This window comes from Argiope bruennichi, chromosome 4 (assembly GCF_947563725.1).
Source record: "Argiope bruennichi chromosome 4, qqArgBrue1.1, whole genome shotgun sequence".
NCBI classification, from domain to species: domain Eukaryota; kingdom Metazoa; phylum Arthropoda; class Arachnida; order Araneae; family Araneidae; genus Argiope; species Argiope bruennichi.
In genome coordinates this window covers 45,893,557-45,908,021 of record NC_079154.1, presented here as the reverse complement: position 1 = coordinate 45,908,021, position 14,465 = coordinate 45,893,557, and positions in this window count along the sequence as shown.

Genomic DNA, 14,465 nt, shown 5'->3' with positions numbered 1-14,465 from the left:
AAGTTGCATTGTTAATTCAGTGAGATACATAAAATCTAAAATGCCGGGGAACACAAGGTAGATATGCACTTTTGCGCATTTTCCGGCAGGAATTGAAGAATGCTGTAAACCACCTGCTCAGTTTCCCACAGCTGTTGACATTCTAGGAAGTAAAAACATTCGAAAAGACATTTCAGAACTATATATGCTAATGCCGTATTTTTATTTCTTGAATAAACGCTTCGTTCAAAATCGCTTGAAGTAGGCCTTTGTTGAGTCCCCAGACTCTTTCGTATATTTTTTCTTTCAAACCTGTTCTAAAATGTAATTTCAAACTTCATATTCATTCCGGTTGTTGGAAGTTTTTAAATAAATCTCTGCAACATAAAAGTTAGCATTTTCACCTGACACACGCAGTAACTGAAGTTTCTCTGCTTCTATTTTGCTCAAATGCAAACTTACTTTACTGCATTTAAGAGGTATTTTTTTAAGGAAAGGGAAACAATACATATCTTTCTAGTTTGAAATATTTTCGGACTGAATTGTACTCTTTTCTGCCTTAATTAAGAAACATATGCAATGAATGTGAAGAAAATATTTTACCTGTATGCTTAATAGTATAATTTTTGTGGTTTTGGGCCATTTTTCGGGATATATGATGATTAAATCTTTTCGACATTTCTGAGATCAGTGATAAATCATATTAACATTTCGCATTATTGAATATATTATAATTTTACACATACTTGTAATTTTTGTAGTAATTCCATTGTTTAGTAAGTTGACTGCCGTATGAGTCTTGAATAGGTGATTTACAACTATAAATTAGTTCGCTTCTGTTATCAAATTGGATGACCCACTTCTCTACAGTCATGTGATAACAAAGTAAGAACTAATTAGATACAGACTCAAATTCCAGATGTAAATCTCGGCAGTGAACGTGTTGAAGTTTATTTGTGATTAACCTCCTTCGAGACAAGTTTGCTCGGGAACAATATTGAGTTTAATTTCAATTAAATCTTTTAATGCATAACTATGAAGTTATGCATTCATAATTCTCTCAACAAAATATTTTTAAATAAAGAATAGAAATAGATACTAAAATAATATTGTGATAGATAGACATTTCTTGCAAATATTACTTTCCGCATTATCTAGCATCTAATTACATATTCTGAGTAATATATCGGGGGAAAAAGTGCTTTTTATTCCAATATTAAAATGACGGAAATCTTGATAAGCATTATGTGAATGCGACTAAAATACTTTTGATTGCATTAATAGAAATCTCTTGTATGAAGCTCTAGCTGAATTTCAAATACAGCCTAAACTAATTAGACTTGTAGTTGCAAGTATGTCCAATGCCACTACAGGGTCAAATTCTTAGGATCGTTATCAGTACAAATTAGTGTCAATAATGCAGTCAAGCAGGGAATTATTATTATTATTATTATTATTATTATTATTATTATTATTATTATTATTACTCCATGTCAATAATAGAAAGAAGCAGGTTCTTTATCATGTCTTCCTTTTAACGTTGCTTTAGAGAAAGACATAAGACATCCAGGAATTAACCACAAAGGCAATATACTCTCAAAATCAACGCAAATTTTGAACCTATGCGGATGATATTGACATTTCAAGAACTGTTTCCGCATTAAAAGATGCTTTTCTTTCTTTAGAGCATGCTGCTAATAGCATGGGACTTATCATAAATAGCAAAAAGACCAAATATATGCCTGTACTAAGCAATGAACCTCCCATGAATCCAATCTAGAAATTGATTCTCACAAATTTCAGGTTGTTCAAAGTTTTACTTATCTTGGTTCCATAGTTACTGATGACAATAGCATAGTCAAGGAGATCCAAGGTCTTCTAATGAATGTAAATAAAGCCTTTTACGGACTAAAACAATTTTTGAAATCCTCTCTACTATCAAGAAATACAACATTTTTACTATATAAAATCTTAATTAGACCAATACTTGCCTATGGCTCAGAGACCTGGACCATGACCAAAGATGGAGAAAATAAAATAGCCATTTTCGAAAGAAAAATTCTGCAAGCCATTCTTGGTGGGACAGAAATTAACAATGTTTCGAGAAGAAGATATAACTTTGAGCTATATAAAGCTGTAGTGAGCCAGATATTATAAAGTTCATAAAAATAAATCTGATGAATTGGGTGGCTCGTATATTAAGAATGGATGATAATTTCATATTAAAAAAATATTTACATAAACCTCTAACAAGTAGGAAAAGGAGTAGACCCAAAATGAGATGGTTGGAGTCAGTGGAGACAGACTTCCTGGCTATCCAGGAAAGAAACTGGCGCACAAGTTTCAAAATTCAGAGGAAGGCACTGGCCCACCCTGGGCTGCCTAATGAAATATGATGATGATGAATACGACTAACAGCATGAAAAGTAGATTGAAACCTTCTGATAAAAAAAATTTTTAAATTAAATCGCTTATATGATTGAATTTCTAATGCACTTAATATCTTAATGGGTTTTGCTTATAATTTCCGTAAGAAATTGAAATAAAGTCAGATAGTACAAAAATATTATGGCATTGCAAAGAATATTTATTTTTTCGTGTTTAACATTCTTGTTCCTAAGATCATTCGAATTCAGATACCTCAAAATATTGGAACACCCAGTATTTCTCTTAAAGATAAGAAAATTCTAGTTTCCTCTCGCTTCTCTCCAAAATCATAATTGCAATCTATTTTCTTAATAGATAAGAAAAGAAGACTGCTTAGTTGATAAGCACTAAGTAAATGTATACTAGAACATCCTTTTGAAAGTTCCTTGAAAACTTCCTGTTTCCCAAACTCCATTTAGGCGAGCATCTCCAAAGTACAAAACACGCACTTCGGGTATTCAGTCAATAGTGATAATGTCATAGTGATAAGCGGGCGTTTCTGGCTGCCGTCACAGTTTCGTTGAATAAAATTTTACAAACATTCAGTTTATGGATAGATTTAATAATAAAAAAACACATGATTAACTATTTGCTGAAATGATGAAAACAGAATTGCATTGCAACAATGTGAAGTATTATTACAAATTGTATGCAAAAATTCTTCTAAAAATTACCTAAAATTTCGGGGGGGAAATTCTAAGATAAATAAAATAAAATTTTTGAATTTGAAAACCATGAAAATATAATTGTTGCAATAATATTCACTTAATTCTTCTCAAACAAACGTGAAAATATTTCTTAAATTTTAATTAATATCATTAAATTTTTTAAACTTTTTTTCCTTGATACACATTTCCACTATTCTGTGCAAAATTCGGCAGCTCTCATTCCAAAAGTATCTCTTACAGAATACTAATAGCCACAATACATACATTCGCTTTTTCTATCAGTTGAGATCAATAGACTGATTGAATTAATACTATTAACAAAAGATAATTTATGCCTTCTTTAATCTTTCCGAAATCACTTCAAACAATGATACCTTCATGCTGGCAAAACTGAAACTTTTGTTCCGGCTTTATAATAATGGTGATACTAATCCTTCTTTGTCCAGCTTATCTAATGAAGACTATTATTCAAAGACCCTTGATAAATGAGAATTGTGACATCTTTTTTCTACTGGTAAAAAAAACAATCTAATTCTTATTAATAGTGGTATAAGTCTTAGTTCCTATATTTATAAGTATTGATTCTTCTAAAAGGATTCTCTGATAAAGGTGCAGTGTTTGCGTTTCACTAGAATAACAAGTGGGATCCGTCTCCCCAAACTTTTCTCGCATGCTCTTTAATAAAGGTGTTATAACAGAGAACGCTTTGCATGACCTTAGAGTACAACTGTTAATATTTCTTAACTTTTGGCTAGAATTTAGGAGTTTTACTGAATCTGTCGTGCCATCCTTGGTGAGTTATTTGGCGATAAAGCCCTGGTGTATAGTTAACTTTGGCGAGAATATAAGAGTTTTACTGAATCTGTCGTGCCATCCTTGGTGAGTTATTAAGCGATAAAACCCTGGTGTATAGTTAACTTTGGCGAGAATTTAGGAGTTTTACTAAATCTGTTTTGCCATCCTTGGAGAGTTAATTGGCGATAAAGCCCTGGTGCATAGTTAATAACATCCGAAAATTGATCTACAATTCAGATGCGTTTTTCGCAATCCTTTGAAACAAAAAATTGTTAAAAAGCTACACTTGTAGTAGCAAAATTCTCAAGTCAATATTGATATATTTAATTCACTGTGTTTTCGAGTTATGGCGTTTACAGACCGTAAACGGGAAAGTACAGACAGACAGTTGGTCAGCCCCTCATTGAATTTGGTTCAAAACTTGATAGATGTCTACAATATAGATGTTAAATGTTTGGGCTGTATTTTATCAATAGCTTTCTTTGTTTTGTAGCTATCGTGTAAACTTATATTCGAACGGCTGGACATACTGACTTCTTCTGAACAGATTTTGCTTCAAATTTTAATTTTTAATTTTTTTTAACAGAAATCTACAAATTTGGTAGAGCAATTGCATATATTTATTTTTCTGTTTATTTATTTTTTCATTTGTTTATTTATAGTTTTCACTTTGCTTTTTTTTATTTATTTATTTATTTTTCATTTTTTTCCGTTTTCTAAATTTAAATTACCTATCTTCGGTAAATTTTATTATTTACAAATTATGTTTCACTGATGCTGTTGAAATATTATGTAGACTCTTCTGCTTGGGCTATTTAGACCTCTTTACTTCTTATTTTTACGTTCACAAGATTATGGGAAAAAATTTTTTGAAGAGCTAGTCTTTTGATAGCTATTTAAATTCTTTTTTTTTATTTTATTTATGAGCTTTTACTGGTGTAACGCCACTTTTGGCACACACTTAATCATCATCAGAATACATCTGAATACAGTCCCTGTACCAAATTTCATCTCTTTACCTCAAAATGTTTTTGAGTTATCTTTGTCTCAAACAGACTTTATACGAAAGAAAGCTTTAATCATTTATTTTTGAATTAGTTGTCATAACCCAGAAATATTTATAAAAATTCTGCTGTTGTAGTATCCAGAAGAAATGTAATTATATGGTCCAAAATGTGCACATAAAAAAATTAGGTTACGAAATTATGAAATTTATAAAATATAAGTAAACAAAATTTACATTATCAGTTTTAGCTTTCACATGTTTCAGACAAATTTCCAGTTACTCTGTCAATATCTTATGCAAAGTAATTATATACTGGTAAGATTTGAAGTTATTGATCAGAAATTGTGTATTAAATTGAATAAAATGCAATGGATAGAAAATTAAATCATTCACGATGAAAGCTATGTAAAAGAGAACAGAGATCGGTTTAGGATTCAGTGAATCACTCCATATGACCCATATTACAATACCGAACTCCCTTGTCCATTCTAAGAGCAGGGAAAGCTAAGAGCACAGATCTAAATCCAATTTGTCGAAAGTGGGCGATCACATTCCAGAACACACGCAACCTAACACCCAACTTCACTCGCGCAGCAGACACCCCTCTCTCTAAGGGAGGGGAAAAAACGAGGCACTGCACTCGGTAAAAAGAAAAACAACCAGCCACTGAAAGGGGATAAGAAAAAAAAAGAATAATATAAACCGAAAAACATCCAACGAAACCGAGGCATTACCCTGCAACAATCCACTTTCAGCGAAACGGGAAACCCCAAGCAAGCACTGCAGAAACAGAGACAGCAGCAGCAGTAGCAGACAACAACAAAAAGCGAGGGAATATAATGATAATACTAATACAAAAAATGAAGGGGGGAGGGGTGCAGAAACAGAAGAGAGTGGGGACTCGACAGGGGTAAATATCAAAATCTGATGGAAAATGGAGTCGGAACTCGTGGTTGCTGTCACGTCCCACACATCAGGGTGGGTATCGCCTTACCTCCCAAAAATGTTTGTCGTCAGAAGTGGTGTCAGGGTAGAATAGATGGATGGCGGGTTTGGACTGAAGGATCGAATGATGGAAACTTGTGGAGCCGTAATGCACCTCGGAGGGACGAATACTAAGCAGCGGTATTGCTTCAAATGGGGTGGAGAATTAATAGAATAACTAGTAGATGGAAGGACAGATTTGTGGGAGATCCCTTATAAATACGTAATGCTTTAGTGAGAGGTATTTAATGGCTATTATGGGAGTCCGTTATCTGTTTTTCTGGTTCTAACTGGAGAATCGCCAGAAGTCTAATTGGCACAGAGAAAACAATATTCAGTCTTATGGGAATTCAGCATATGGTATAATTTTATTTGAATAAAAGTGAGTCTAAATTTATTTAGGCTTCGCATCAAAAAAAGTACATAGTATTTTAAAACATTTATTGTCTGAACAGAAAATTACTCTTAATATTTGAGATTGGATTAATAAAATATGATAACTGTAGGGGATTTTAATTAATAAGAATTGGGACTTCCTTGACCAAACTTCGACGTGGAAAATCATTCTTTTTTTATAGATTTTAATTTAATCTTTTTATTAGCCTTATTTAAGCACAAAATGTCACGATAACCTTAATTGACAAAGTATTTAATAGTATGCCACTTGCAAGAAGTTGTCATTTTCGAACTAGGCAAATTAGATAACTGCTTAGAGCAACAGGAAGATTGTTTTTTTTTTCTTTTAATATTATTAACCTAGTTGCCAATTAAATAAGTAAAAGATGCAAAATCCCATAATGTTATACATATTAGGATAATATTCCCATATTTTATACATATTAGGATAATATTAACAATGTCCAGTACAATTGACAGAGTTTCTATTTATATATTCACATTCACGTAGTTATTGCCAAATTTATGAACGCTAAACTTAAATAAGATTTTATACAAACTATAAAGCAGCAGTTTATGGATCGTAATAAATAAACATTTAATTAATAATATATGGGAATATAATGGAGTTGGGAATCCAGCATATGGCGTAGTTTTACTTGAATAAAAGTGAGTCCAAATTTATTTAGGCTTCGCAGCAAGAAAGGGAAATAGTATTTTAAAAAGCATTATTATCTAAACAGAAAATTACAATTAATATTTGGGATCGGATTAATGAAATATGATGACTATAGGGACTTTTAATTAATGCAAGAATTAGGGTCTCCTTTCACCCTCCTCGCTATCAAAAATAATTTTTTTTTATGTATTTTGATTTAATCTTTATAAAAGAAATTTTTAAACATAGAATGTCTTGGAAAATTTAATTAACAAAACATTTAATTCTAAATCGTCTCCAATCAGTGGCAATTTCGAAATAGACCAATTAGGCAACTGCTTAGAGCAACAGGTAGATTGATTTTTGAAAAAATGTTATTAACATATTCGCCAAATAAAAAAAATAAGTAAAATATGCAAATGTCATAATTTTTCTCATATTAGGATAATATAAATAATGCCAAGAATAATTGACTGAGTCCCTATTTATATTATTACATTCATGTAGTTATTATTAATGTCAAAACATTAATAATAATATATTATTAATGTTAATAATATATTATTAATTAATATTTGCATTTATATTATTAACATTCATGTAGTCAATTTATTAATGCTGAAAAACAAACGATAAAGAAATGAAAATTTATGAGTCATAACAATTATTATAATAATGATGATATAATATGATATTAATAATTATATGCAATGTGCTTCATAAATTTATACGGACTTCAGAAATTCATAATCAAGAAAGCATTGCTTTGTGAAATTTTTGGTTTGCGCTAATATAATCAGAAGGGCATTGGATTTTTTTTTCTACGTATAAAGAAAAGGGTTCCGAAAATAGCCGAAAGAGGGCATTCGCATGTCATAATGAATCATAAGTTATGCAAATGAGGCAAGTAGAAACAGAACAATCTGCCAAACACAAAAGACGATGAACCATGCCGTATAAAAATTTAAAAACATGGAAAAAATCCCATGATTAATGTTTTCAGTTTAAACGATACTTGATTTCAATTGGAATAGGTTTGAATGCAGGACTTTATAAATGAGATGAAAGTAGAACATCAAATTGACAACAAAACAATTTACAAATTTCTCAGCTCCAAAATTAGGGGATTCCTAAAAAAACAGTTCCCAATTTGCTTATTTAATTACTCTTAGATTAGGTAATTGTTTTCTTTACTTTTATGATTTTATAAAGGGAAGAAAATAATAATCTATATATTCAAGTTACAAATGCTTCACCTTTTAATGGAACCAACAGAAAATGTAAAAATTTCGGTGTTTGTTAGTTAGGTATTTAAACTAAATTAATTTTTTCTTGGGGGGGGGGGGAGGGGCAACACGAAGGCTTCAGTTGAAGGCTGGTTGTAGACTTCATTACTTTGAACCATTTTTGGATGATAATTTATTTCTGATCCAAAAGAGTTGAACCAACGCTGTTATTCCAAAAGTGTTTCCTCTCTTTAAACTAGATATTTTAAGGTTATTTTAGACTGCTTTATATTTAATATACAAACTAGTGAATTGATTCAACAGTATCAGAGAAATATGTATATAAAGTACTTCCCCTTAAAAACTCTGAAAAAGTCTTATTGCTTAATTGCAATCCAGTTATTAAATCAATTTTCTATACTTACCTGCCCTTTCTAAAACTTCAGAAAGGGCTCTCTTCCAGTAGCAAAATATGTAGTAGTCTGAAGGAGCAACGTTTGGTGAATATAGCAGTGGGACAACAAATCACAGCGACGTGATACTGAGGTTTCTTTCACTGGTCTAGCAATATGTAGTGAGTGTGGCTCATCGTACATTTTGTCTCAGTACTGGAATAGTAATTTTTAGATCACTGAATCCTCACTTTATAAGATGTATTCAATGTGATATATACATCATGAATGTCCAACAGAGACCGATGTGCTTCTGTTGCAGTTTCTTTGCAATGAAATAAAATAACTTCCCTCCAATGTTTTTTTCTGACACAAAATTTGACAAGTTTGATTAACATAGATATATAATATTAATCGGAACCAACTCACTAATTTTTAAAAGTTGTTGTCAAAGATCCAAATACAACTTTCCTAATTTATTTGCAGTCAAGCAATGCTGCTATCGCCATCTATTTAAAGTGGGTGGAATTGTAATTTTACATATAATAATTAAAATAGCTACCTTTTGTAAACTTCTTATTTTTATCATGTTATAATAAAACTCAAACATAACAATTCTTGAACCATGAATAATGAGAAAGTGGAATGAAAAACTGATAATTGTTATTACTGATGGCGACAAGTACGTATGTTTCTGAGTAAAATAAAATTTAGCAAAAGCAGAAATATTGTTGAATTGACATCTTTCATAAGTAATTTGATCAAGCATTTAAGGCAATTCATAGAAGTTGCTACAGATAAAAAAATAATTTACAAATTCTGTAGTATTTATTGGAAAGGTTCTTAATACTTCGACTTCAAAAGTTTAAAAAATGTCATTCAAAATTCGTATCTAGATATCCGGATGATTTTACAATAACTAAAAGAATCAAAACAAAAATTTATGACTGGTTCCTATATGCAAACTGAGCCAGTCATAACAGGGAAATATATCATCTATACCTTTTATTTTAAGAATGGAGGATTTTATACTGAGAAAAAACAGAGAAAGTTAATTTATGTTTGGATCAATGTTATAATTTCTTATACTGATAGATATTATTCCTAATTCTAATGCGTCATCCTTTTACAAGATTTCAAAATATAATCTTCACAATTTTAACACTATTAACACTTGTATAATATTTATAAATTGCGCAGTCCAATATACATGATTAAATATCTTGCAAAACCTTCTACAAAATAGACCATTAGGACTTAAATATACCGAATTCGACATGCAGTAATTTTTTGGGTAGAAAAAGCATACTTGGAAAAATTTTCTTGACTTTTTCCAATAATAAATTAAATCAATCCTAAAGCATTGCCATGAATATATTTAGGAAAAGAGATTCGAAATTCTCTGTATTTTTTTTTCAATGGACATCGTAGAAGGAATTTCAGTAAAATTGTAAGAAAGAATAGGAATACATGTCAAAAAAATTCATATTCCATCGTTCTCTTCGCGCATTCTTTCTTTTTTAATATCTTAAGTATTTAGAAATATAATAATATAAATAAAATTCAAAAATGTTTTTTATTAGCGTACTTAAAAAGTCTACAATATTTTCTCATCAAACTCAAATAATTACCTTTTTAATGAAATGAATTTTATTTGTTTAAATTTTCTGTTAAATTTGATGCACAATAAATAAAATAATAAATTTGATAAATTGAATCCGTAGCAATATTTTGATTTTTATGGAGAAATTCAAACAAAATTTTGTAGTTCCATTGAACCATTCAATCATGTGTTTCTACCAATGCTAAAATTAAGATGAAAAATTATTTTCTTTCAATTTCGTGCTTGCTTTCTGTACATGCCCTTTTTAACTTGCGCTCGTAATTACTTGTAATAAAGTTCCATTAAATTTACATTTTTCAGTTTCATCAAATAGCAAGATCTAATTTTAAAGTGACACATTCTGTATTAATAATTGAACCAGTAAAGCTAACTTTCTAGACAAACAATTTGATCGCCATAGACAACCAGTTTTTTTTTTTTTAAAGCTTGTTAAATAAAAGCCAAATTTTTTCACAGAAACGTTCTTCTAATGAAAAGCACCAAATTTCTTCAAACAGAAGAATCCAGAACTACAAAAGAATCGCATATCAGTCAGAATCGCAATCTGTGATTCTTCTGTATTATTCCATAACTACAGAAAAATCACATATATTTTCCAAACCTTTAACTAGAAAGCCTACAAGTAGAAATATCAGTCATTCCGCGCACGACCCTCGCCAATCTCCATCTCTACCCCCCTCCCCCAGTGGGTCTTGAGGCGTCTGTGTCTCCGAACATAAAATTGCTTCTGGCCCGGAGTAGGGCACGAACGGAACAGAAGGCCCCAAGAGGCGCATCATTTGGGGCCGGGGGCCCAGGGGACTGCCAAATTGCCCGACAGAGGGAGAGGGGGTCAGCTGCTCTGGATGCTATCGTTCCCCGAGGGTGGACGAGAGTGTTCGAAGCATTTAGGGTTCCTTAGCACTCTGCGGCTATCAGTTTTCGGACTGTTGTATCAGATTTATGGAGCGGAAGCCCTTCTGATTTATTGGGCAGAGCAGACTGATTCGGTGACGAAGTTCCTGATAAATATGACCAACGAATGTGGCTAAAAAATGATTTGGGCCTTTATGAGACATCTATTCATCGGCAAAAAATAACTTCCGCAATGATAACTTTCTGCTCGCTAATAAAATACACCTATAAAAAACTGATTAAAGAACAGATAAAGTCTCATCTGTTGTGAGTAATCTCTTAAATACTTTTGTTTTATTTTCTGATATTAGATGAATGACATCTTTTGTTTCGAGAAGATACTGTTTAACTAATTCATTTAAGATGCAATGCTTTGAGATGTTTGTGGGCTCGAATTAGAATTTTGAATAGAATCAGAGTTGCATCGAATAAGAGTTTTTATTTAATTTTTATTTATATGTCTGAGAAGTGGTAATTCCGTATAAAGCATGAGTACAACGGTTTAGAAGTTAATAAAAAAAGAATCTCGGTTATTCAGATTTCTGTCAACCGATATCTGTATTAATCTATTCGATATTGTAAAATAGAACAATGTTTTACGCTGTTTAACAAAGGCCAACTGAAATTCCCAACAGGGCAAATTAGGGGCACTGTGTTGAGCGGGAAAGACGCAGAAAGTTGATTGAAGAGATATTATTAGTAAAAATTGGTATTAATTGTTAAAAAAGCAATTTCATGAATTATGCAAAACTGTGAAGACTATATTATCACTTTAAAAAGTATTATTGGTTTAGATTCTTATATCTTTTACTACGCTTATTTAGTTATTATAGTATTTATAAATTTTAAAAGGAGAATTTTCTCGACTCACTCAAATTTCTTAAACCTCTCATTTATGTAAGTTTCCCAACAGTCTTGAAAACTCCTAAAATATTGTCAGATCTTGAGTCCTAACAGAGATATTGTCTTAATTCCTGTATGTTCCAAAGCCTTCATTTTTATTGACACGGTTGGGTGCTATTGATATCATTCCAATCAGAATCCTTTAAAATAACTGTACAAATCTCTTCCTTGCTTTTTGACTAACTATGCAAAAAACAATATTGCAGATTCATAGTAAGATCAATCATTTACAAGAAATAATTGTCTCACCAGGGAAGATTTTGGCTTACAAATTTAGCACAAAAAGTGAAATAAAAACCGAATCGACTTCATTCATGGTTTTTATTACCAGAAATTGCTAAACTGCTAATAATGCTTTGCGAGATGTAATATTATGTATTATAATCGTGTGTGTGTGTGACTCCTACGTTTTTCGGAATGTTTGATCTATTGTCAGATAAAGGAAGGGATTTTCAATCTCCATATTTTTACATTCCTCTAAATGAATAACATTTCTGATTTGAGCCTTGGTTTTTAACAAAAAAAAATCTTGAAAATCATTTAAACAATTAGTTCTCAGAATAATTGATATGTTACTGCTAATAAATATTATTAACAAATGTTATTAAGAGGATTTTATATTGAAATGAGAAATAACTTCGCTTGCAGCAAAAGATTTGAGTGCTTGTGTATCAATGCTATAATTTTTTCAATTAATTATTATAGGGAAATCAGTTTAAAAATGATTTTAGCGTTTCCCCTGGGATTAATAGTACTATATTATAAAAATTTGCTGAATTTAAGTGGAAAGAAGTCAAGGATCTTATACTTGCTAATTTCTTTTATTATTTTACTTTTTTATAGCCCATTACAAAACATCTACGAAGATTCTATCTATATATGCTGAAAATTATTGACAAAACCTACAAAAATTATTATTTTTATCCATGATTTTGGATTTTTGCTGGTTTACTATACATTTCTAAAATTTAATTTTAAAGGGAAAAAGATATTCAATTTAAGCAACTCCGATTTAAATTTCTGCACCGATTTCTCTACGGATTCAGTGTCAACGAACATCGTCATATTACAGGAACATCAAAAGCATTTTACTTTTGATAAAAAAGCAAAGCATTGATACGAATCTGTATTATTGTTTCCCAGCGCAGTTAGTCTCATAGCAAGGAAGTGAGATTTACAAATATTTTAAATGAAATACTGAATATATATCAGATGAATCATCATTTGTAGAAAAGAAAACAAGCAGACATACAGTTACTAATTACAAAACAGAAAGTGGACTCACAATGTACAGTTAGAGAGCTTACTCTAAGATCGACATCCCAGAAAGAGAACTGGATTTATTTCAGTTTTCCGGATATATATGTTTTCTGACTGTGCGCTACATCATTTTGAATTTTCTAGAAGGATCTTCAGATCTTGATTCCTAAAAGATATAGCGCCATAATTATTCGCAAAAGTAGACAAATTCGTAATAATATAATCATCAAGTTTTTCATTGAGGTCGGGAATCATTGAGAGACATCCATTAAGCATCCATTAAAAATATATGCAAATCCTCCACTTCAATGATAAAATATATTAATTTTATTATTATTGCAATATTATGCAAGAAATCTGTAGAGATACTGATGTGTTATCCAAGCCAAAATGTAATATGAATTCATACAAGCTGATCTTCAAAAAGCAGCTAAAGTATAAATATGACAAATACTCAATCAATTTCTTATACACTTTTTTTTATTAAATTATTCTTTTATTATAATTTATGAATAATATCTCCTCTAATATTTCATAAATGGGAGTGTCACATTTCCAGTCATTAACAATTCTATTATCTTATGAAACATTTTCATTTCTTTGGATGGAAGAGGGGTGCTTCAAAATATTTTCACTTGTTAGACACATCTGACATGTACACACGCAAACCTAAAAATACACTCTTCCCAACACTGAAGAATTCATAAATTGTCTATTAATAATAAGGAACGAAGGCACGCTTGACTGCAAAACGAACAAGTAATATCTTTAATGTATTAAAGTGTATTTATGCAATTAAGGATTTGCCATTGAACCTTTCGAGTGTTGCTTGTCATATGATATGAGAGGAAACTACAGGGTTGCCGCTTATTTGGATCTAATTGACGGATGACACATCAAAAACCTTTCAAAATATCGCCAAAAAGCCGTTTGTATTTCACCAAAACCATATTTGTAGAAAGATGTTTTCTTGATGAAAATAGCATAATGGTAACATACATATTTCTTGAATGATTCATAATAAGAATATGGTTTTTAATTTATTGCTTTTATAAAAAAATTAAATATCAGGAAAAAAAATTTTCGACAAATGCAATTTTTCAATTCATTAAAAATCCCTAACTTTTATCGTTTGGTAAAAATAATTAAAAAGTGTTCTTTTTTTATCTATCTTGTTTATAACTATTTGGAATATTGCTTATCACATTTCTGCTATTCCTTCCATAATAATCATTTTTCTTGCATGCGATTTT